The 25,167-nt window shown below is 36.8% G+C and overlaps 1 long non-coding RNA gene across 1 annotated transcript in view; it reads right to left on the reverse strand.

The window, feature by feature from the left end:
* The window catches only part of LOC128635895 (uncharacterized), a 389,682-nt gene extending 365,970 nt beyond the window's left edge, over positions 1-23,712 (reverse strand). Inside the window, exons 1-2 of the long non-coding RNA XR_008398613.1 lie at positions 23,646-23,712; positions 5,861-6,059 (exon numbers count right to left, since the gene is read on the reverse strand). This is a non-coding gene — a long non-coding RNA (uncharacterized LOC128635895). The remainder of the gene's footprint in view (positions 1-5,860; positions 6,060-23,645) is intronic.
* Positions 23,713-25,167: the final 1,455 nt, after the last annotated feature.

The raw sequence follows: 25,167 nt of genomic DNA on the forward strand, positions 1-25,167 counted from the left end.
TCCGACGCAATTGCTCTAGTGTTGAGATATATTTAACAGAAAGTAAAGCTTTAATGAACAGACTAATTGCACGGGGATACAGCAGGAAATCTGTCAAGAGAGCTAAATATAAGGCTTTGAATACCAATAGAGAAAATCTGCTTGTCCCTAAGGTCAAAAACTCAAATGAATCATATCCCAGACTAATTACTACATACAATCCACAAATGTCGGAAAGTGACTAAGATCATTAATGAACATTGGAAGATATTACAAAATGATTCTGTTTTGAAATCAACTATAGGTGACAGGATCTCTATAGGCTATAGGAGACCTATTAGCCTAAGGGATAGATTGGTATGTAGCCATTTTGTAAGATCGGTCAAGAAAAAGGATACAGATCCAGGGATGTACCCGTGTGGTACATGCTCTGCATGTAAGTATGTTTTAAAGACTAAAACAATTGATGACAAAACTGGTAATACATACATATTACCTGCGCATTTTTCATGCAAAAATATAGGAGTCGTGTATGCCCTTTGGTGTCCGTGTAAAATGACCTATGTAGGTATGACGACACGCAAGGTTAGGGTACGTATTCTCGAGCATGCCAACAATATTAAAAATGCCAACAAAGATGAAGTACGAGGCAAAAAGGTGACATCTGTTGCAAAACATTTTCAACATTACCACAATAGTACATCTGCAAACTTACAATATACAGTCATCCAGAAAGCCTCTTTGGGAATAAGAGGAGGAAATTTGGAGAAAGTATTACTAAAATTAGAATGCAAATGGATTTATCGTTTAAATTCAGTAAAACCTAATGGTATGAATGATTTTAACAACTTTTTTGTATACTTATGTTTTCACTGTTTCTCTTTTTCTTTGTTTCTGTTTACTAGCTCACATAGGTTTATCACTTATTTACGTCACATTTTGATATTAACATGATAATATCGTGTTGATATCTCTTATTTAATTTAAGCATATTTATTAATACTCAATATTTTTGCACTTCATCACTTTATTAAATATACAATATGCGATAATGTTTCTGATCCCTTATGTAATTCGCACTTTTATAACTTAATTATTTTTTCACTTTTATTCTCATAAATTTCAATGCATATGAGATAATCACTTAATGAATTCAACTCATTTTAACCACATTTGAAACTATATAGTTTCTTATATAATTAATTCTTTCTTATCATAGGTATAATGAAATTAACCCTTTGCAAGATGAAGTTGATACCTTTACTGTAATTGCGAGTATGCATAATTGGTTAACCTGTTAACAGACTTTTTGTTCAGAATTTATTCAGATACATATATAGTGAATAACAATATTCAGTGAAGTCAATCTCAGTAATATTAAATGATATGTATATGCCCGTTGAGGAAATACATCTAATATCTTTCTGATCAGGGGCTGAGCAATGAATGATATATGTTAACTATTATTCGCAATAACTGTGTATTACATTTATTGTAAATCAAAAGATATATAACCTGTCAATGTAATATATATATATGGATTGAGAGTTTAACATAAAACAACATATGGTCAACATATGGTCAAGGTGTCTACCCAATTAAATGTGAACTCGGCAATGTCATCCTATATTCACATGCCCTTTGATATCATCGAAACCCATACTCAACATATATTTTTTATAATGGCTTTTTCCTTGTTATGATACTCTATCACTTAACATATTTTATTACCGTATCGAGGATAACAATTAACTTTGCCTATTGTACTCTTTTTTTGACACAATCTGTCAACTGGGAGCTAGGTAATGAATAATACATGGTAAATGTCATCATCCAATGAAATGAATCCAGATGACGTGATTGTATACTTACACGCCCCTTTACGACATGGGAATATATGATAGGTATAATATCCATACCACACATTCCATCAGTGAAGGCCTCTCTGGAATACTGAATGAGAGATCGTAAACACTATTACCATATATATCCAAACTTAGTAATGTTGCTCTAGATTCATTTGCATCTTGGTAAAATTGGCATTTATTTTGGATACGGGATTGATCATATATGTTTCCTTGGCCATTTTATGTTAAGTTTCGTTATTCTAACGTTCAGTAATAGGTATATTCTGTACCTGAGTCCTTGACAAAAATTTACTGTACTGATCAGGATGACAACATATACGTCTGATAACACATTTTGTCTGTTGGAGGTCCGGTACTGTATAATAAATGGTAAACATGATCAGCCAATGATGGTAAAGCAGATGACGTTACAAATACAGATACACACCTCTTCATGACACGGATTTGTATTGAATGACAGATAGTGAACATTACTATTATATACAGCGAAACTTAATAATGCTGCTCTATATTTATTTGCTGTATTGATTTACTGTACTGATCAGGATGACAACACACACGTTTGAAAACACTTTTTGTCTGTCAGAGGTCTGGTATTGTATAACATATGGTAAATATGATCAACCAATGATGGTAAAGCAGATGACGTTACAAATACAGATACACGCCTCTTCATGACACGGACTCCTATTGAATGATAGACAGTAAACAGTACTAGTATATATAGAGAAACTTTATAATGCTGCTCTATATTTATTTGCATTCAGGTAATATCGGCACTTATTTTAGTGATGGAGTTGATCACATATTTCACAATATAGACGTCGGATAATACATTGTGTCCATCGGAGGTTGGATAATATATAACTTATGGTAAACATGATCAGCCAATGATTATAAAGCAGATGACATCACCAGACAAATACACGCCCCTTCGTGACATTGACACCTACGTCAGGAACAACAACCATATTTTATATCCTATCAGCTACTGTCTTTCTTATAGACGTGTTTCAAAGCCAATCATAATGTTGAATTCATATAACAGGCTTGTCCAATCACATTGTGAGGAGGGTCTTATAGACTCATAAATATCTTGCTATAGCAGCGGCTCGCAACCCCTCTGAGGAAGCGTTTTTTGCTAAACACGCGTCAGGTTTCCTCTGGGATAAGCTCAGTCTTTCCCTTTATTTAATTGCTCACCTTCATTGTCCTAAGAGCCATATTCATTCGAAATACGTCCAGCAGCATATTTACTATTGTAAAACTAATTATAAATTAGCCCTCGGATTGTAAGGGCTTAGCCATTATTTTTGTTATATATGCTGCTGGCTAGACTATTACTCATACAATAATTTTTATTGATAAAGCAGATCAATAGTTCAACCTGGGTTGATGTGTTTTTAATTTTTCAGCTCAAGATATTGTATGTGTGGTTTAATTTAATTTATTAATAAACTTTAGTGTGTGAATGATTTCATAATTTCAGTTTCATTTGTGTGATTGTATATTGGGCTCAGTTATAAATTTAAGACACAGATGTGAGTTTTCTATCCATACTTGTAAATCTTTTACAATTATTTTGTTAGTTGTGCTCTGTTCTATTACTCATAATCTGTGGCAGGGAGTCAAAGTTGTTATATTTAGATTACACAATTTTTGGCTATTTGCCTTAATATATTGACCTCCTGCTTATAGTATACTCAGCCCCCTCCCCCCTACTCTCATTTAATTTCAGATTACCTAAAGTGACACTGATTTATAGAACCTTTTCTTAAAACTTAATTTAGGTCCCTCCTACCCAGTACACCATGACTGAAGCCTATAGATCCAGATTTAATACCGACATACTCTCCTACGCTACACACTATATGTCAAGGTAAAGATGTACAACCGTAGTTGAGACCCCACCGAGCTATATGTAGACATTCAATGATCTTTTAGAAGTCAGACATTCGCAACTTGGTAACTTTATTAATTAAATTATTCCTATACTTCCAAGAATCCAATTTTTTTGTCACTAGATCCGCTTCCCCCCCGTAATCGTTTACTTGAGTAAACTTAAAAATATATATATCCTTAGACCTATATCCCCCAATTACCATTATAAATGAAGACTAATTACAGAAGGGATTGAATAATGTATAATACTTAAGCCTAGTTCATCTAACCAAATAGTACTTAAATCCAGAGGATTACGTTGTACACTATTATCTAGAAATTAGAGTTGAGATCCTAATATAGCTCCCTATACCATAGAACACGTCTATTAATAATTGCTTTAAAAAAAACTATCAGTGTATTATATAACAATAAAGAAATCCACAGGAGATGCAACTGAGAAGAAAAAAAAATAGTCAAGCAACCTATGTTGGACCACTTGAGATGTATTAACATCCATGCCCCCCCTCTATCAGCAGATATACACATATGCCCCAATGCACAGTAAAACTTAAAAGGGACATATATTGCTTTTATATAAAAGAATGTGATTGTCCAACACTTCCTAGAGAGACCAAAAAGCAAATTCTATAACCTAATTTTTCAAAATGTTGCAGATGATATAGCTGGTTACAGAATTTGTCTACTTATTTTTTTTTATTGTTTAAAAAGATAGATCACACCTTTAGCACCCATACCCCAGATTGCATAACCAACATTGTTATAGTACTTTATAACCTTTAAACCTCTAAATTTCTTCCTGTTTCTAAGCCTCTGCAAGCCGCCTCTTATGTCAGGGGATTTTACCAGCTTTTCACAGCCAGTGCTAGTTTATGTGCGCCATATAATGTGCTCAATCCCATGGAGTTATTTATGAAGCAGCACTAATTGGATACAATGCAAGTTTGTAAATAGCAGTCTGTAGAGGCATAGATACAAGGTAATGACAGCAAAACTAGGGAATGGACAATAAAGGGAATATCTATCTTTTTAAATAATACAAATTTTCAGGTACACTGTCCCTTTAACATCCCTTTAAATTGAGACAGATTGTATTAGAAGCAATGTTGCTATTTCAGGTGTATTACAAAATGAAAATGCTGTTTTATATGCATTCTGTCTGGGCTAAAATAAGGCAGCTGGAACAAAGAAACAAAGTACTCTTTGCATGTTATCAGTGGGGCAGCAAAATAGCCAAGACCCTGAAGGATAACTTGGCCTGCACAGCTGCAGTAACTCTTGCAGGCAATGCAAAGGAAGAGGTTAAGGCCTTCACCTACGTGAGGAGTGTCATAGACAAACAGGGTAGCACCTATGCTATATTCAAGGCAAGAATCAGCAAAGCAAGCACTTCCTTCATTCAGCTAAAGAAAATCTGGAGCTCCAAGATAAGGCTTTTTAACACCAAGTAAAATCAGCATTCTGTATAGAGCAGAAACTTGGAGGACAACAGTGACCACCACCACCACCAAAGTGCAGAAATGTATCAACACCTGTCAAAAAAAAATCCTCCAAATCCACTGTTCAAACACCATTAGCAACAACGACCTATGACAGCAGACTTTCCAACTCCCTGCCCATGAAGAAATCATGAAAAGACGCTGGGTCTGTATAGGTCACACTCTCTGCAATCCTGTGTCAAACGTTACCAGGCAAGCCCTGACCTGAGACGTCAAGGAAAAAAAGAAAAGAGGGAAACCTAAAAACTTCTGGTGCTGAGACCGCGATGCTGACTGCAAGGAGATGGGCTACACCTGGAGTTAGATTGAAAGAAAAGTCCAAGACATAGATGACTGTAGAGTCCTGGTTGACAGTCTTTACCCCACGAGGGGTAGCAGGTATAAGTAAGTTGGCAATATAGAACGTTATAAACGTAAGAAGAAGGAAAAAGTAGTTGGATGGGCGGCCACGGAAACTTGAAAATATGCATCTACTGGTGCATAAATAAAGATAATGATTGAAGACCAGGGGTAATATTTAGGAGGCTCAATACAAGAGATTAAGGAAAAATTACATTCTAAATACAAACATTTACTGCCCCTTTAAGGAAAAATGTTTAAAGAGAAACTTACAAAATGTTTCCTTGCCAATCCGCACATTGATCATGAACCATTCCATGGCACCTCCCAGAATAACAAAGAATGGGAGGAACCTGTAGATGCCAAATCTCTGCTTCCCTGGGATGAGGGTAAGGATGGAACCTATTTTACTTCTGCCTGACATACTTGAGAAAGATGTGGAAAAATATGTAGGAGGAATTAAATTATCAACCTGCAAAATAAAAAAAATAAAAAAAATAACATTAAATTGAACATGTTTAGCTATCGTGCTTCATATAAAATGCAATTATTTATGCAAATTGAGTACTGGAAAATGCAAGTACTGAAAGCTACAAAACACTTTTTATTTTAGGTTTTAAACCTAATTTAAAAAGTTATTTTATTTACAGTGCAAAAAGCTCTCCAACTGCTAGACTCATTAATGCTTGAGTTAATCCCCAAAGCCAAGGAGCCACAATTTATACGATCCACCCTTTTACATAATCGTTCACATAATGCTTGTTATAGCTCAGTTTTAAAGTCTAGTGATAAAAGTATATGCTCTAATTTAAACATGTAATTTTAAAGGGACGTTAAACACAAATTGTAAACTGCATAACAATGACCTTTTATATCTGAGAATAATTTTGCAATGAATAATGCAGCTTTATTTTGTCAAATGAGCATTATATTTTCTCTCTTTTCATTGGTTTCCCTGTCCCCCAAAACAAAAGAACCCTCGCTAACCAATCACAAACTAATATGCAGACATAGCATGAACTTTGCTTGCACATGTGCAGTAAGGAAAGAAACTGGGGTAGCCTTCTCTCTTCTTTTCCCATAAGATGGTGGTTCAGCTTAGTTAATTAGTTAAAAAATCAAACATTTATTTTATTTAAATAATATTTATTTAAATAAACAGACATATATTCTTTTCTAATCTTGATCTAATAGCTAAATATACATTTATATATACACAATAATTTTAACATCTAAACTACCTTGTATGCTGCTGCAAATAAGTGTTCCTATAAAGATTGTTTCTGCAAAATTTATAATCCACCATAAAAAAGAAAATGAGTACAAAGAATGTGAAATAGGAGGGGGTAAAAAAGGAGACTTTAAGATTAGAGACCAAGCAACTCAATGGGCTCGCTTCCATTGGTTTGTTAAAAATGGAGCCGTAAGCTACCGAAGTGGCCAACAGCTAAAAGTACTTTACGGCTCCATTTTACTACCATTTTTCCATTAAAATATATATATATTTTTTTATTATAAATGTCCGACGGCATTACTTTTATTTAAGATCCAACTCAATGTACAGAACAAAAAAGAGGAAAAAAAACAATACTGACATCATGTTTACATAATAGGGGATAAGATACAATTCAAATTTTTAAAAAGCAATAAAACGAGTATCGATCCTAGATTGACTAAACTTGAAAATACATAAAAACAAAAAAAATCAATCGTCAGTCGTTGCCCCCTTAAAAAAGCAAAAAGTGAATCATAGAGTCATAAACGACAATGTTCATACTACTTTTCTCAACATGATTCTCATGTTATTTTTTTTAACCTTGAGTGGATACCATTTTTTAAATGCACTCGCAAAGAAAAAACAAAAAACAAAACAAGAAAAAAAAAAAAAAACTACCTCTACCTACAAACAAAATCAGCATGCTGCTACCCTGGCTCCCCAGAAGACCCGAGTATGACCCTTTCCCTAACTCTTATGCCTCTATCCAGATTGTGGGAAGAACTCCTTCAGCAACCAATAGCTGAAAATATACTACTGTACTTTCTTTAATCGGGAGATAAAATGCCTTTGATCTGCCAAGGGCCATGACAGGATCACTTTAAGCCACTTTCTGAAATAATTTCTGAAGTGAATTTCCCGGAGTAACTTATAATCATATAGTTCTATGTTCATCTGCAGTTTTAAAGCGCTGACAAATTCAGCAATACTCTGGGGCCTTCCAGAATTCCATTTCCTAAGGATTAAATTGCACACAACTAATATCGAGATATTGATTAACTCTTGGTCTCCCCTCTGAATCAGAAGCTTTATAAAAATAAAAGATAGAATAGCTAGTGATTGTAACATATTTTTAAAGGTTTCTATTTAACCAGTAGTTGATCTTACCCCAGTACTGCCTAATCTTTGTGCATACCAAGAAACAGTGAACCAAATCAGCCCCTTCTGACCCACACTTCGGACATTTACGTCTCTCTTCGTTTTGTGCCCACTTGTTGATCCTGTCCGGGGTTAAATAGTATTTATTCAATAATTTCAGTTGCGATTCCCTCAGGCTATAATTAGATGTGGCGGCATCTACTAAACTTATACTTTTTTCTATTTCTTGAGTCGATAATTCTGGGAAATATTTCACATATCCATCCTTTAGCCGCCCTAAATATTCTTGCCCCCCCTTTATCAGCAACCTCTGATACCAATACTTAATTGAACAAGCTCCTGCTTTGTACAAATTAATCCCTGCCTCCATCTCCTTCCAATCCCAGACCCTACCTAACTGATTCATATAACTTCTAACCTGTAAATAGGCAAAAAAGTTTTTAGAGGGAAGATGAAAATTCTTCTCTATCTCTGTATACGTCTCTATACATGTTTTATCTTTGTTTAGTATCTGAACAAAATTCACTAAGCCTTTCTCAAGCCACTCTTTAAAAACAGAATTGTAGTAGCCCGGTGAGAAGTCAGGCACACCTATTATTGGTAAATAACGTGATGTACAGTAATCAATAGCCAATATCTTAAGTACTTTCTGCCATGCGCCAACTATGTTCGCAAAAGTTGGCATCTGGCACACATTACTGGGAAGTTTACTAAAAGGCTGGTGAAGTAATGCCTTCAGATTGAATGGCGCAACTAACTGACTCTAAATCACCATACGTGGTGTATTCTGCCTCTGAGAGCCAATCCACTGCATATTTCACCACCGTTACCCAGTTATAGTATCTTAAGTTGGGTAAAGAGAATCCCCCAAACTCTTTTAATTCCATGAGTCTACACATTGCCAATCGAGGTTTTTTTTTTTTACCCCAAATGAATCCCGCACATGCCTTATTGTATCGAATGATGTCCTTGACGGTAATAAATATAGGTAAATTCTGTAGCAGAAACAAAATACGTGGAAAAACTATTGCTTTGATAATCATGACCTTTGCAGATAGAGATAAAAAAACGTATTCAATTTATTAAATTCACTGTCTAACTTATTGAAAGCCTCAGTAAAATTCAAATGGTACCACTCATTCGGATTATTTCCTAATTTAATCCCTAAGTAATTAATATAGCTTGATTCTTTAAATGGATGTCTATTATACCTTTCCGGGGTCCTATGGATGCACAATATCTCAGACTTACTAGAGTTTATTTTATAGCCTGTAAATTGACTAAAGTTTCTTATGATATCTAAACATTTGGGGATGTTATGCTCCGAATCTTTAATGAAGAGCAGAATATCATCTGCATACAATGAAACCACTAAGTTCCTGTCTCCTAAATCAAAGCCCCTTTTTTCTTACCTTAAATTAATCGCCAGCAGTTTCAGCGCGATGTTAAATAACAAAGGCGAGAGGGGACACCCCTGTCGGGTGCCCCTCTGCAATGTAATATATTGTGATAATTCATTGTTTACTAATAATTGGGATCTTGGTTTATTATATATCATCTTTATTATATTTAGTATGTTACCTACAAACCCGAATTTCGCTAACGCCATAAACAAATGATCCCATAAAATGGAATCAAACGCCTTTTCTGCATCAATAGTTACCATTACCAAATCGTCCTTGCTATTCTTACCCAACCTCTCCCGCTCATTATAATAGTAGTCTAATGTTATTAAGACCCTGTGCATATTGCGGACCGGGTTTCTCCCCGCCATAAAACCAGCTTGATCTTCACTTATAAGACCCCCCAATACATTTTTAAACCTCTCCGCTAGAATAGCCATCAGAATTTTATAGTCTAAATTTAGCAGGGAGATCGGCCTATATGATCCCATATTCTGCGGGTCTTTCCCTTTCTTATGCACCAGAGACACTAGTGAATCAGCAAAATAAGGTGAATTCAATTCACCCTGCATAAATTACTGATTAAACAGTTTGCCCAGAACCTCCAAAACATTGTCTTTCAGTATTTTATAAAATTCTGCTGGTAGTGCGTCTGGACCAGGGGCCTTCCCTAGTTTCATTTTATCTATAGCTGCAGCTATTTCATCTATGGAAATTTCTCTATTAACTTGATCTAATTCTCCCCTAGATATTACTGGCAGCTTTATATGTTGCCAGAATTTATCTTTTTCCATCCCATCCACAGGCCTTTCTGTAAATAGCTGCTGATAATATCTCAGGAAGGCTTCCCTAATTTCTGACGCCTGCGAATATACCATCTTGTCATCCTTAATTAAAGATATCAGATTTTTTTTCTTTCTAAATTTTATAAGTTTTGCTAAATATTTGGCTGAGATACCTTGTTGTCCCTGAAAATGCACTCTTGCTTTCAACTCTTCCCATGATCACTTTGTTTGTAAGAATAATTTCCATTCTCTTTTGGCGTGGGTATATCTTTCCCAAGTTAGTGGAACTGGGTTATTTAAATACCTTCTAAACATATTTTTGAGTTGATTTGCTAATTGTGTCTCCCGACTTCTGGACTTTTTATTGACTCTGATCATATAAGCCTGTATTTCCCCTCTCATAACAGCCTTTCCAGCTTCCCAAAAAATCTCTGGTTTATATAAATAATCCTCATTTAACCTTGCCATCTCTCCACCAGCCATCTGCAAAACTGTAAATTATTATCCATGAATTTTGGAAAGCTAAAGGTATTTAAAAAGTTCCCCCCTTTACTATTAAAATTAAATTCTAGACTAATTATTGCGTGGTCCGACACTACAATCTCCTCTATTTGAGAGACCATATCTAAACTCAGGAGCGTATCCTCTATTAGAAACATGTCTATCCTTGAGAAATTTTTTTAGGCTCTTGATTCACATGAGAATTTGGTAAGGCACTGAGGTTGAAAGATATTTGGAGGTTGCAGCATCCAGATGGATGCTGCAACCTCCAAATATCTTTCAACCTCAGTGCCTTACCAAATTCTCTCATATTATTTGCCTCTCTTAGCTGCCTAGATGAACATTCCTGTCTGAATCGATCAGTTTCAATGTACATTACCCTGTTAAAATCCCCCATCATTATTAGGCTCTGGCCCAAATATAGTACTAATTGTGCTTTTAATTTTAACCAGAAATCTAAATCCATTCTGTTTGGACCGTATACATTACAAAGTAACCAAATTCTTCCCCCAATCTCTACCTGAAGAATTATGTAGCGACCTGCAGGGTCAAGCTCTTGTTTGACTACTTTATATGTGACTCTTTTATTGATGAGAAAAGCCACCCCGCATTTTCTCTTTGTACAGGGTGTAGCAATGATCTCCTCAACCCAATTTGCCTTCAACTTGGGGATTTCAGATACCTTTAAATGTAATTCCTGTAAAGCAATTAAATCTGGGTTATGTTTCTTAAGGACTTTTAAAATATGTTTTCGTTTGATTGACGACGTAAACCCCCCTATATTCCATGATACCAATTTTAGATCTTCCCCCATACGGTTACCTCACATCTGTTAAAAAACCCGTCTCCATGGAGAGCCATTGTAGCCGGCATACAAAAAAACAAAACAAAAAACAAATCCCCCCCATGCAGGCACAAACTAAAAGAACTACCCATGTTCACTATAATCAAGACCCACTTGGCTGGCAGAATAAGACCCTCAACTGGGTTCCTGTCCTCTGCTCTCACCTACTTCTAACGGAAAGGCCCCCCTTCTACCTTGTGCAATTTTTACTACCGTGATGTTATTTTTAATGCAGAATGCTTTAGCCTCAAGTGTAGCAATCCGCCTCAAGTGAGGACAATCCGCTCTTCCCTGTCCTCAATTATTATTTTTGCTGGATATCTCAGAGAAGCTCTTAATCCTGCATTAATGCAGCTAGTACAATAGGGGGCCATTTCCTTCCTTTACGCAGAGGTCTCTACTGAGAAGTCTTGAAACAAAAAAATCTGCTTGTTATCTACCAATAATGTCTTCCTCTTTCTGTAATACTGCATTAATATAGTCTTATCTGCAAAGTTCAAATACCTAATCATAATCATCCTTGGATGCTTTTGCCCTTCCGCTTGTTCTCTATAGGGACCTACCCTGTGGGCCCTCTCAACTAACATCCTCCCCCCCTCCGGCTGAACTTCCAGTAACCTGGGGAGAGTCTTAGAAGCAAAATCTATCAAGTCTCTATAGTCACTGCTCTCTGGGAGACCCACCACCCTTATATTATTTCGGCGGGACCTGTCCTCTAGGTCTTCTATTTTAGACTGTAACATTTTAATTGTCTCACTATTCTTTTTCGTTTGTTTCTCTTAAGAACCACAAAAGTCCTCCAAATCAGATACCCGTGTTTTGACTTCCAAAAGTCTGTTAGAGAACTGTCTTATCTCTGCTGTGAGGTCTGCCAATTCCTTTTGTACTAGTTCAAATTAAGGTAAAATAAGTTCAGCTAACTGATTAAACATTGTCTGTACTTCTAGCTGTGAGCCCTGTAGGCTAGATGAATCTAATGGAATCTCTGTATTCTCCTGCGCTGATTTAATTTTTCTCTCTTTCTTTGCTGGCATAGCTGGTGATTTTAATCTAGTGTTAGTGACAAACTTTTCCATTAAACTTGTGTTTGTAGATAATGTGAAAACAAGGATATTACCAAGAAGTGCTATAGTCTATTAGGTGTGTATGCCCAAGAGGCAATATCTGTGAAGTTATACGGTGTCCTATCCCACTTGGAGACAAACTTGTGAAGAAAAAAAAAAAAAAAAAAGAAGAAAATAGAGAATTGTGCAAAAAAAACTAACTACAATTACGTTATCCGGTGACCACGAGAACAAACAAAGAAAACAAACAAAAACCAAACAGCTCCACTAGTGTCCTCAGCTATACCAGTTAACTATCTCAACCAGCAGAACACCAACTATTCCTGTCTTTAATGAAACACCTATATGGGCCCTTCTAGCTCAGACAGACCAAATATTACACTCAGGGCTCCATGTACTAAGAGGCGGGCGGACAGCTTCTTAACTCGCGAAGCTGTCCGCCCGCCTCCGCTACACACGGGCAGCGGATCTATTGATCCGCTTGCCCGTATGTACCATTACACACTCAGCGGAGTGTGTAATGCCCGCCCCTTCAGTCGCGCGACCAATCACGCGACTGAAGGGGCTGTCAATCACCGAGAGCGAGCGAGCTCTCGGTGATTTTGCTTCGCCACCTAAGAGGTGGCGTAGGGTGTAGGAAGCAGCGGTCTAATGACCGCTGCTTCTTACATTGCGGGAAGCAGGCTCGCATATGCGAACCTGCCCCGCAAAGGCTCCGGAGCAGCTTTCGCTGCTTCGTACATGGAGCCCTCAGTCTATAATATTTCTCTCAAGTCCCTTAAAGGGACAGTAAACCTAAAAAATAATGTTATATAATTCTGCACATAGTGCAGAATTATATAACATTATTTTAGTGCTATCGTTATAAAAGCTTTTTTTCCCCTTTTAATTTTTTAAAAATATGCCCGTTTTACAGACCCGCTCTCTGCTCAGCGGGTCTGTTTTCTTTACACAGCGCATCGGGCCAGCTGTATAGTCACAGCCCAGCCCAACCGCGCCATAACATTAAGTGCAGCTCGCTCCTGCTGTCAGACAGAGCAGGAGCGAGCTGCACTTAATGTTATGGCGCGGTCGGGCCGGGCTGTGACTATACAGCTGGCCCGATGCGCTGTGTAAAAAAAACAGACCCGCTCAGCAGAGAGCGGGTCTGTAAAACGGGCATATTTTAAAAAAATTAAAAGGGAAAATAAGCTTTTATAATGATAGCACTAAAATAATGTTATATAATTCAACACTATGTGCAGAATTATATAACATTATTTTTTAGGTTTACTGACACTTTAACTGTCTTAGAGGCCTTTATATTGTAAAACAACTTTGCAGCAAACCTTACGAAACATACATAATCTGATATATTCATGCAAAATTTTTTTTGCCCTATCTAACAAGTAAGCACAGATATCAAATTCTAATAACTATGTGATCACACTGTAACTATTGCCTTCCTTTTGCAGATACTTTTCACATGTTAGAATACCACATTTTAGGCATATAATGCTTATGATCTGAATATAACTCAGAATGCAGGACAGAGAACTTTTTTTTTCTCTCTCCTCTTTTCCCTTTTCTTTTTTTTTTTTTAGAATCCCGTATGTTATATACTTGGGGAAGGGAGTCAGTTGCAGCAACTGAACCAGACATACACAGTAAGTGTAGATTCACCCCAGAGGAAGAACTTTTCTTCACTTTCTGCGATTACATTTTTTTAGTGAAAACTTTTCTGCAGGTCATTTTGAAATAAAATAAAATTTTAAATCAGGTAGCTACACAAAATAATCAGTTCAATTGTAATGTGTTGATTATCTGGAGAGTAAAGCATTTTTTTTTTAAGTTTTATAATTTAGGGCTGCAGTTAAAAAATGCATTGTTGCAAAAAAAAAAAAAGTCATCTGAAAAAATGTTTCCTTTTCTCTTGGTTTAACATCACAAGGTAGAAATGAAGTAATAAAAAAGATGCATTGCTAACAAGAACATCTTACATTCAGAAAGATGAGAGCCAGGAAACAATAAATGCACTGCTGCTTTGCAACGCTACTCCGTATTTGACTGTTCTCTTCAAACAGCACTTTGCTCTGGATGCACTGTGATAAGGAACACTTACACAGTGCAGCCAGAGCACAGCACTGTTTGAAGAGAAGCACAGTCTAATGTTGAGTAGCACTGCAAAGTGTGTTAACAGTTCCTGCATGTGTCTAATGTTGAGTAGCGCTGCAAAGTGTGTTAACAGTTCCTGCATGTGTCCTATTCTTTCTGCAGACGTGCTGCATTTTCTGCGATGACATCTCAGATCACAGCATATTCTGCCTTGGGGAGATTCACATTCGCATAGGGATTAAACACTTGCAAAACATGAAGGCACTGATTAAAGGGACCTAAACATAAAGAGGTAAAATACTTTTCAACATTTTCAGCGCCCTGATAAAAAATGTAATCCTACTGTTATGAATATAACTTAATATACAGAATAACAACCTCCCCCATAAAAAAGAAAATGAGTACAAAGAATGTGAAATAGGAGGGGGTTAAAAAAGGAGACTTTAAGATTAGAGACCAAGCAACTCAATGGGCTCGCTTACATTGATTCGTTAAAAATGGAGCCGTAAGCTACCAAAGTGGCCGACAGCTAAAAGTACTTTACGGCTCCATTTTAGTACCAGGTTTCTATTGAAATATTTAGCGCATTGTGTGCAGTTGCTCTTTTTGTGTAGCTGTAAGTTAACGTTGTGTTAAAGCTTCCATCAGACGTTGGATTTCTTGAAAATCAGTTCGTTGCTAAGGTAACCCAACCTTACGCTATAGAATTTACGTTTAATGTCCATGCTCCTTACCTGTGATCACCTCTCAAGAACAATAAATATACACTTATTTATAATACATATTTTTAACAATAATCAAATACTATTTTTTAATATAATTATATTTACCACTTCATAAATATAAGTAATATGTATTGCTGCCCTAGGCATAGGTCTAGTTTGAATTCTGTAGATATGTTCTTGCATATATTATTATATTTAAATATATTCTGATATTTCTATTAGAATATAAGTTCAACTATTCATATACATGAGACAACAATAAATATTACTTATAACAATTTATTTCTACATTAAAACACTTGCATAATTTCCAAGTTATATAATTTCAATAAAAAATAGCTCTAAAAAAGCACAATTTTCCTCTTTTACATCTAGTTGAGCTGGGTGTAATATTTCTCAATGTATCGACAGCCTCCGACAATGTATTAACGGTTTGCTCTTTCATTGGAAACCCGGTATCATTTATTGATTAACCGCTTCTATTGCTTTCTATGCGCTGCGAAGATTTTTTCAGCATGCCGGAGTCCGGCTGCAGATATTGAGGTATAACGCACCATTGGAAACAGTCGATAAATGATATTGCTTCCGACAGCATATTTAACGGTTTGCGAGTGCACGCAAACCTAATTACAGCTCAATGGAAGCCAACTATGTGTTTAATTCTTGCAACTTATTTAAACACATAGTTAAAGTACAACTCAGGAGCTATAGAGAACTACTGGTCCAGAGCAGAAAGTGCAGCTGAACAAATCCATTGGGTCATGCGACAAGCACTGCGCTCGGTGTTTGAATATCAGTGATACATTTAAAATTAAGCTAAAGCGTATTTTCATTACAACTTTAAACTTGATCTAAAATATCACTAATGTTCAGGATGTGTTTACACAAAGGGGAAATGTTACCACCACTTTAAGATAGTGTTGTTGGTAATATTTATAAGTAACAGAAAATGTTACAATATTAAAGTAAAGAAAAAAAAAAAAAAGATTAGCAAGGGAATAATATGCAGGTGTGTTTTTTATTATATTAGTTGCTTAAATATAGAAAAACATTTATTTTATAAAGTAATTGGCAGCAACATGCTGAAAACTAGGATTCCTTTACTATTAAACATGGTTTAAGCAGTGTTCTTCACAGAACCTATTTAATGGGCACACCACCCAGCTGATTTTACTGACCACCTGGCTAAAATTTAAAGGGACACTAAACCCAAACTTTTTCTTTCATTATTCAGGTAGAGAATACAATTATAAACAACATTCCAATTTACTTCTATTATCTAATGTGCTTCATTCTTTAGGTATCCTTTGAAGAAATAGCAACGCACATGGGTAAGCCAATCACACAAGGCATTTATGTGCAGCCACCAATCAGCAGCTACTGAGCCTATCTAGATATGCTTTTCAGCAAATGATATCAAGAGAATGAAGCAAATTAGAAAATATAATTCAATTAGAAAGCTGTTTAAAATTGCATGTTCTTTCTAAATCATGAAAGAAAAAAATTGTGTTTCATGTCCATCAAGCCAATATTAACCTAAAATTAGCTAATATTAACTGTTTTCAATGTTTGCTCCACAATTTATGATTAAATCAGTATATGTTAAATTGTGCAATAAAACATTGGATAGCTTAAGTAACATTTATAAATAACAGAACATATTATAAAATTGCAAACTATTACACTGCTAGCAAACCAGCTACTTCATACTGCCAACCTGGCTAGCACACTTTGTTTGTGGAGAACACTGTGTAGAGTCAATTTAACCCCTTCCCACCCTTAGGACATTCTATGCCGTCCTAACTGCACTGGGCTTTAGCGCCCTTAGGATGGCATATAACGCCCTAGCCTTTTAGCTGTACTGAAACCAAAGGGGTTTCCTGAATGGGATCACGGGCTGGAGGGGATGTCTAGCGTCATAGGCACTGCCCACTGACACGATTCCATCATTTCAATTTTTACTTATTTGTTTACATCGAAACTTTGTTATCTTACAGCTGAGAGTTGGAGCTCCTGAAGCTGTCTTGCGCTGAGGTGGCTGCGCGCGCATCCAACATTCCTTTGAGGATGCGTGCGCAACTGCCGACGGCGACGGACGCGTTACAAACGCAATTATAGTTTATATTTGCTTGATTCTTTTGTTATCCTTTGCTGAAGGAACAGCATTGCACTACTGTCAGCTAGCTCAACACATATAGCTAGCCAATCACAAGAGACAAATGTGTGCAGGCACCAATCAGCAGCTAGTTCTCACTAGTGTAGGATATGTGCATATTACTTTTCAACAATGGATACTAAGAGAACAAAGCACATTTGAAAATAAAAGTGAATTTAAAAGTGTGATAAAATTAAATGCTCTGCTCCTTCTCTGGGTATAATGTAAATACATCTAAGTCAGAGATATTTTGGCTTAGAAAGAATATCGATTCAATAAAAGATAGTCCGTTTAAAGTGGTCTCTGAATCATTCAAATACTTAGGAATCACAATTCCAGTTAAATTCACTGATCTTTATAAACTTAATATAACATCAATCTTGACAACTATTTGTGAGAAAATGAAAACTTGGCAAAATCTACCAATTCACTATCTGGCAGAATAGCACTATACAAAATGATCCTTCTTCCAAAACTTTTATATATTTTACAAAACTCTCCATTAATAGTGTTTGAAAAGGACATTCGCCTACTTAATAGGGCAGTTGGAAGCTTTATTTGGCAAGGGAAGAGGTCTAGGATTTCTTTAACAAAACTATCCTTAGCAAAAGAACTTGGAGGCCTAGCTCTGCTGGATATTAGACAATACAACCTGGCCTTTCTTGCACGAACCGTAACAGATTGGCTTTATTCTAAAAATTATGTCACAAATATACTGTTAGAAGAAAATATTTGTCATCCATTTCTCCCAGTAGGGCTGGTTCACTGTGAACCTAAAATACTACCCCCAGAAATTAAGAAGCTTAAAACCATCCTGAATCCCATAAAAGCATGGTGGAAAATTGGGACCCTGCTAAAAATCAATTGTAATGTTTCTCAATATATACCAATAAAGGGGAATCCAAAATTCCAACGCGGCCTGAAATCGGCTATCTTTGATAATTGGTCTTATCTTGGACTAGAAAAAGTTCAGCAACTTCTGATTTCTTTTTTCTGTGATCTATTGCTGTCAATAAAAATAATACAAAAAATACAAAAATTAAATGCTCTATCTGAATCATGCAAGTTTAATTTTAACTTTCCTATCTCTTTAACTTACTTTTTAATGTAGCACTGAAATTCAAATACTTGCGCTACGGCCACCCACTTCAAAAGTATTTTGTTTTGTTTGTGAGCTGACGGTTTGAACTGTTCTCCAATCGGCTCTCCAACCATACGGCACTCACACAATTTTTTTGTAATTTGAGCACTGATTGGAGAACAGTTCAAACCGTTCGCTCACAAAAAAAAAAGACTTTTGAACAGGGTGGCCAAAGAGCGCATTTTTTATTTTTATTTCAGTGCTAAATTAAAAAGTAAGCTAAAGTGTATGTACATTAAAATGAATGAATTAAACTCCATCTAAAATATTTATAGAACATTCTGTTTATAGAAAGGTGAAAACCATCACTTTAAGATAGTGTTGTTGGTCACTGTTCTGTACATCATTTTATTTATCAAATCATATGGCTGAACAAAAAAAAACCTTGTTTCCAAATTCTGACCTAATTCCGAAGTTCTGGAAAAACATCTGTCAAAGTGTGCATTAGAATTGTCCTTTAAGGAGCATGAAACCCAAATTTTTCCTCTTATGATTTAGAAAGAGCATGCAATTTTAAACAACTGTCCAATTTACTTCTATTATCTAGTTTGCTTTATTCTCTTGATATCCTTTGTTTAAAAACATATCTAAATGGGCCCAGTAGCTGCTGATTGGTGGCTGCACATAGATGCTTCGTGTGAATCACCCATGTGCATTGCTATTTCTTCAACAAAAGATATCTGAAGAAAGAAGCAAATTAAATAATAGAAGTAAATTGGAATGTTGTTTAAAATTGCATTCTCTATAATTCATGAAAGAAAAATTTGGGGTTTCATGTCCCTTTAACAAGACTTAAATTACATTAAATTAAAAAACCTGAAAGAGCACTAATTAAACATTCATGTAAAACAAGCTTGGAACATGAGAACTTATAATTAAAGGGTCCAAGGGACTTATATCTGCAAAGTGTCACTGGTGATGGTGTCAACAACAAGTATGGGAGACAAATACAAGTGCATATAACTTATGAATGTGTTGGTTGTGGACAGCACCTAATTGAAAAAAAGTAACACTCTAATAATAATAACGTTTAACAAAAGCAATTCTAAAAACACAAATCCTATATAATAAATGGCCAAGTATGTTTGTCAGATTAATTAAGAGTGAGAAAGAGGGCGCCACATAGCGTGATACTGTTGATACAGATTCAGAAGGCAAGGAATTCAAAAAGGCTTACCGAACAGCTCGGCACCGTTCTGTGACCGGTGCTATCAGGCAGACTAACACTCTCAGTGGTTAGCACACTGGGTGGCCTCGGATGGAATGCAGGCGGGTGGGTCTCAGCGTTGAGAATTAGCACACTGGGTGGCCTCAGATGTAAAGGAAACAGGTGGATTTCAGCGTTGCTTAATTAGAGCAAATCCGCGTCTCTGCAACACCTATACTGCAGCCTCCAATGGATTATAAACATAAGATACCTCTCCAAATAAGGTAAATGATTGTGAGCGACAACTTCCGTATGATAAAGTTAAAATCTTTTAATCAAACCAGGTTTTTGCTACGCGTTTCTAGACCAATGGTCTTTTCCTCAGGCATAAAAACAAGGAATAAATTTACAAATACAATGCAACCTTATATACAGGTAATTAAAAACGGAAGTTGTCATAGTATTAAAAAAGAGACCTATCATGGTCAAAATGACCCTGTGAATCTTATCAGCATTAATTAACAAATCAGCAAATTAAGCCAGTGTCAGCACATATTACGATATCTTTACAAAATGTTTCTAAATGGTTTCTAATATTTGTTACTGATTTTTGATATTACGTATGAATGTGAAATGTTAATAAAAGGAAGTGTGAAAAAAAGAATTTGTTACTAATTTTTGATATTACATATGAATGTGAAATGTTAATATAAGGGAGTGTGAAAAAGGAATGTAGTTGTTTCACACAAATGTGTGTATATGCTAGTTGGTATATATATATATATAAACCATAACATATTGGATTTTAAAATTATTTCGTGTATAGTATTATGTGAAACTGTTGTGTGGAGCTTATGATGTAATTAAAAGATACTCTGAAAAATAATATATTTTTATACTCACCAATTATTTTTGGATTCTTAACATACAAAGTGGCAAATACATATAATATGTTTTGGTTTACATATACCAACTTGCATATACACATAATTACGTGAAACAACTACATTCTTTTTTTTCATACTTCTTTTTATAACATCTCACATTCATATTCAATATCAGAAATCATTAACAAACATTAGAAACTATTTAGAAACATGAGGCCAACTTCAAATTTGTTCCACATATTTCACTTGCAATGTGGCACACAATTTTGTACCCTAAGAAAAACAACTACAGGAGGGTAACTTTAAATTTGTTCCACATCGAGTTGGTACATTATAATGAACAATTTATTCCTTGACAATTTATTATTATTTGGAATCATAATACTTTCATTATTGAAGAATATTATATGCAGATCATCTCTATATATATATATCCAAACTACAGTGTACTCACGTCCACAGCCGTGACGTTCGAAATAAAACTAATCCATTAATTTTGGTAACCCAATTTTAGAAACCACTATATTCCTTTTCACATCTAGATAAAGTTTTTTTTTTTTTTTCAGAGTATCTTTTAATTACATCATAAGCTCCACACAACAGTTTCACATAATACTATACACGAAATAATTTTAAAATCCAATATGTTATGGTTTATATATATATATATACCAACTAGCATATACACACATTTGTGTGAAACAACTACATTCCTTTTTCACACTCCCTTATATTAACATTTCACATTCATATGTAATATCAAAAATTAGTAACAAATTCTTTTTTTCACACTTCCTTTTATTAACATTTCACATTCATACGTAATATCAAAAATCAGTAACAAATATTAGAAACCATTTAGAAACATTTTGTAAAGATATCGTAATATGTGCTGACACTGGCTTAATTTGCTGATTTGTTAATTAATGCTGATAAGATTCACAGGGTCATTTTGACCATGATAGGTCTCTTTTTTAATACTATGACAACTTCCGTTTTTAATTACCTGTATATAAGGTTGCATTGTATTTGTAAATTTATTCCTTGTTTTTATGCCTGAGGAAAAGACCATTGGTCTAGAAACGCGTAGCAAAAACCTGGTTTGATTAAAAGATTTTAACTTTATCATACGGAAGTTGTCGCTCACAATCATTTACCTTATTTGGAGAGGTATCTTATGTTTATAATCCATTGGAGGCTGCAGTATAGGTGTTGCAGAGACGCGGATTTGCTCTAATTAAGCAACGCTGAAATCCACCTGTTTCCTTTACATCTGAGGCCACCCAGTGTGCTAATTCTCAACGCTGAGACCCACCCGCCTGCATTCCATCCGAGGCCACCCAGTGTGCTAACCACTGAGAGTGTTAGTCTGCCTGATAGCACCGGTCACAGAACGGTGCCGAGCTGTTCGGTAAGCCTTTTTGAATTCCTTGCCTTCTGAATCTGTATCAACAGTATCACGCTATGTGGCGCCCTCTTTCTCACTCTTAATTTTCAGAAATCTTCACGCCGAAGACCAGAGGAGCTCTGCCGCCGTCTTCTTTTAGTCTTAAACTGGTATTGACTTTCTACCCTATTTCACGGGAGCCATATTGTTTGTGCACAAGTCCACATTTCACATTCACCCAGCGCACCCCGCCTTAGGTTCCCCTCGGGGTTCCTTGTATGATTTCATGTTTGTCAGATGCAGTCATGCGCAGTAGAGACTGCACGTGACAAACATACCTGGCCGTTTGGATCCTGACACTCAGCACTCAGCACAGAGCAAGGTTGAAGCGGAGTGTCAGGGGACGTGACCGACGGGAGCGTCGCGATGGGGGCGTGGCTGGGCGAAACGAGGGGTGTGGCCGGGTGCGACGAGGGGCGTGACCGGGCGGGTGTCGCTGTGATGGGGCGTGGCCAGATAGGGTGCCGCGATGGGGGCGTGGCCAGAGAGGCAAAGGGTTTGAAAGACAGAGCCAGAGAGCCCCCCCCTCTAAGGGCCAAATAGAGGGGGGGAGAGAGCCAAATAGAGGGGGGGAGAGAGCCAAATAGAGGGGGGAGAGAGCCAAAGGGGGGGAGAGAGTGACAAAAAGGGGGAAGAGAGAGAGCAAAAGAGGAAAGCGAGCCAAAGAGGAGAGAGCAAAAGAGGAAAGAGAGCCAAAGAGGAGAGAGAGCAAAAGAGGGGAGAGAGCCAAAGAGGGGGGGGGAGAGAACAAAAGAGGGGGCAGAGAGAGCAAAAGAAAGGGGGGAGAGAGCCAAAGAGGGGGAGAGAGCGCAAAAGAGAGGGGGGAGAGAAAGCAAAAGAGAGGGGGAGAGAGCAAGGGGTGGGACCGCTGTACTGCAAAAAATGGCCCGTGTACATGGGCTTTAGTACTAGTATGTTTATAATAATACATAAAATCCACTACAGTGCATTAATATAAGTTCCATTAACCCCTTAAGGACCAGCGACGTACCCTGTATGTCACTGGCCTTTTTTTGGGACTTGATTGTTTTATAGCGCTGTCTTGCCACCAGCGTTGAGACTGCTCTATTCCACAAAGCCTGCTGGAGGGAGGGCATTAATAGCGTGTTCTTGCTAGACTTGTGCTATTATGTCCTGAAAAAACCCTTAACGACCAGTGACATACAGGGTACATTGTGGTCATTAAGGGGTTAATATACTCTACTTAGGTGGAGAATAAATCCCTTCAAATAATTTCTTTACTTGTATGAAATGCTTATTCTTTCAGAAACCTACATATTATTTCCTGCAACCCCTACATGTGCAGAAGAGGAGTGCTACACCTGTTACAGCCTGCTCTGGTAAACAATGAGTTAATAGGCAGTTAAGCACATACCTTAGTTACAGTCTTACAGCATATTCATTCTATTTAGGTCTTTCCAGAATTGTTTTACTGCTTCACAACAACTTCTTTATAATTTGCATTTAAACACAAACAAGCCACCTACATACATATATTATTATTCTTCACTGTACTCTTCATGTTTGAGCAGTAATGAACCCAAGGTGCCCTCCTAGGCTGCAACAGGCTTTCTACTCTATTAGACATGCAATGTTATTAAAGTCACATGACTAGTCACATGGTATACATAGCTACGGGAAGCAGCAGGTTCAAACCAACAGAGATTGTGTCATATTTCCCTGCTGAGCTCTCACTAGTGCTTATGTAAATCATGCACAAGAATGGGAGATAGTAGGAGCAGCATTAGTGCTCTGGTTTTACCTAACACTTGAATGTGGGAAGGAAATCATACAATAAATACATAGCTTGTATTAGTAACATTCTTTAGGTATGAGTTTGAACTGGAGTCAAGCTATCAGACAGTTGACAAATCCAAGTCAAGCTATCAGACACTGTTTTGGAGCTATCAGACAGTTATAAAACAGTAGTCAAGCTATCAGACACTTATTTGTTAGCACTTTCTTAAGACTATTAAAGGCTGTACCATACATATATGCTAATAAGAAATGTTTTAATGAATACAAGAAGCAATTTTTTGTTATGTCACTCAAATTTAAAAAATCTGCACTTTCCAGCAATTTCACTTAGGAATAAAAACAAAATCTCCCATTGTGCCACTAAATTTTCACCACAGCTATCTCACACAATGACCCCTCTACGATATCACAAAGTCTGGAGACTTTTTACTGTGGAATTTTAAAAATATTGGGCCCCAAATGTTCCTCAAATTGCAAAAATAGGCACATTCAAACAATTTCACTTGGGGATATAAACAAAATCTCCCATTGTGCCACTAAATTTTCACCACAGCTTAGGGTTGCCACCCGTCCCTTGAAATACGGAATTGTTCCGTATTTCAGATTAAAATACTGTGTCCCGTTTTGAATCAATACGGGACGGGGTTTGTCCCGTATTGAAGTTACTGGAGTGGATTATGTTCCTTCCTGCGCTGCGCCTGCGACCTGCATCGACTCTGACTGCTAAAATGAGTCCTGACTGACTCAGTGGTCTGACGTCAGGTTACCAGGGAAGCTGTTACCAAGGAAGCTGTGGACTGGAGGCTGCGATTGGTTTGCTGGCACTGCTATGTTGCGCGGCTCCAGATCGATTGCTCTGTGTTCTTCGCTGACTGACCTGTCACCTGTCAGCAGGGAAGCTGTTACCAGGGAAGCTGTGGAGGCTGCGATTGGTTTGCTGGCACTGCTATGTTGCGCGGCTCCAGATCGTTTGCTCTGTGTTCTTCTTGGCTGACTGACCTGTCACGGTGTGTCACCTGTTGTCAGTCTGTCAGAGTCTCTGACTTGTTTCTGAGTTTTTAAAGTAATCATGACACTCACACACAGTGTCACTAGTTGGCTTGCAGACAGTCCAGAGTCAGAGTTGTCAGACAGTTGCATTGCACAGTAACTTGCACTGCACAGCACTTGCATATTGGCTCTGAGCTTCCTATATATAATTATTTGGCTGGCTCATAAATTATTCCAGCGGCAGTAGCAGCACAGTAAGTTAGTT

Source organism: Bombina bombina, chromosome 7 (genome assembly GCF_027579735.1).
Source record: "Bombina bombina isolate aBomBom1 chromosome 7, aBomBom1.pri, whole genome shotgun sequence".
Taxonomy (NCBI): Eukaryota; Metazoa; Chordata; class Amphibia; order Anura; family Bombinatoridae; genus Bombina; species Bombina bombina.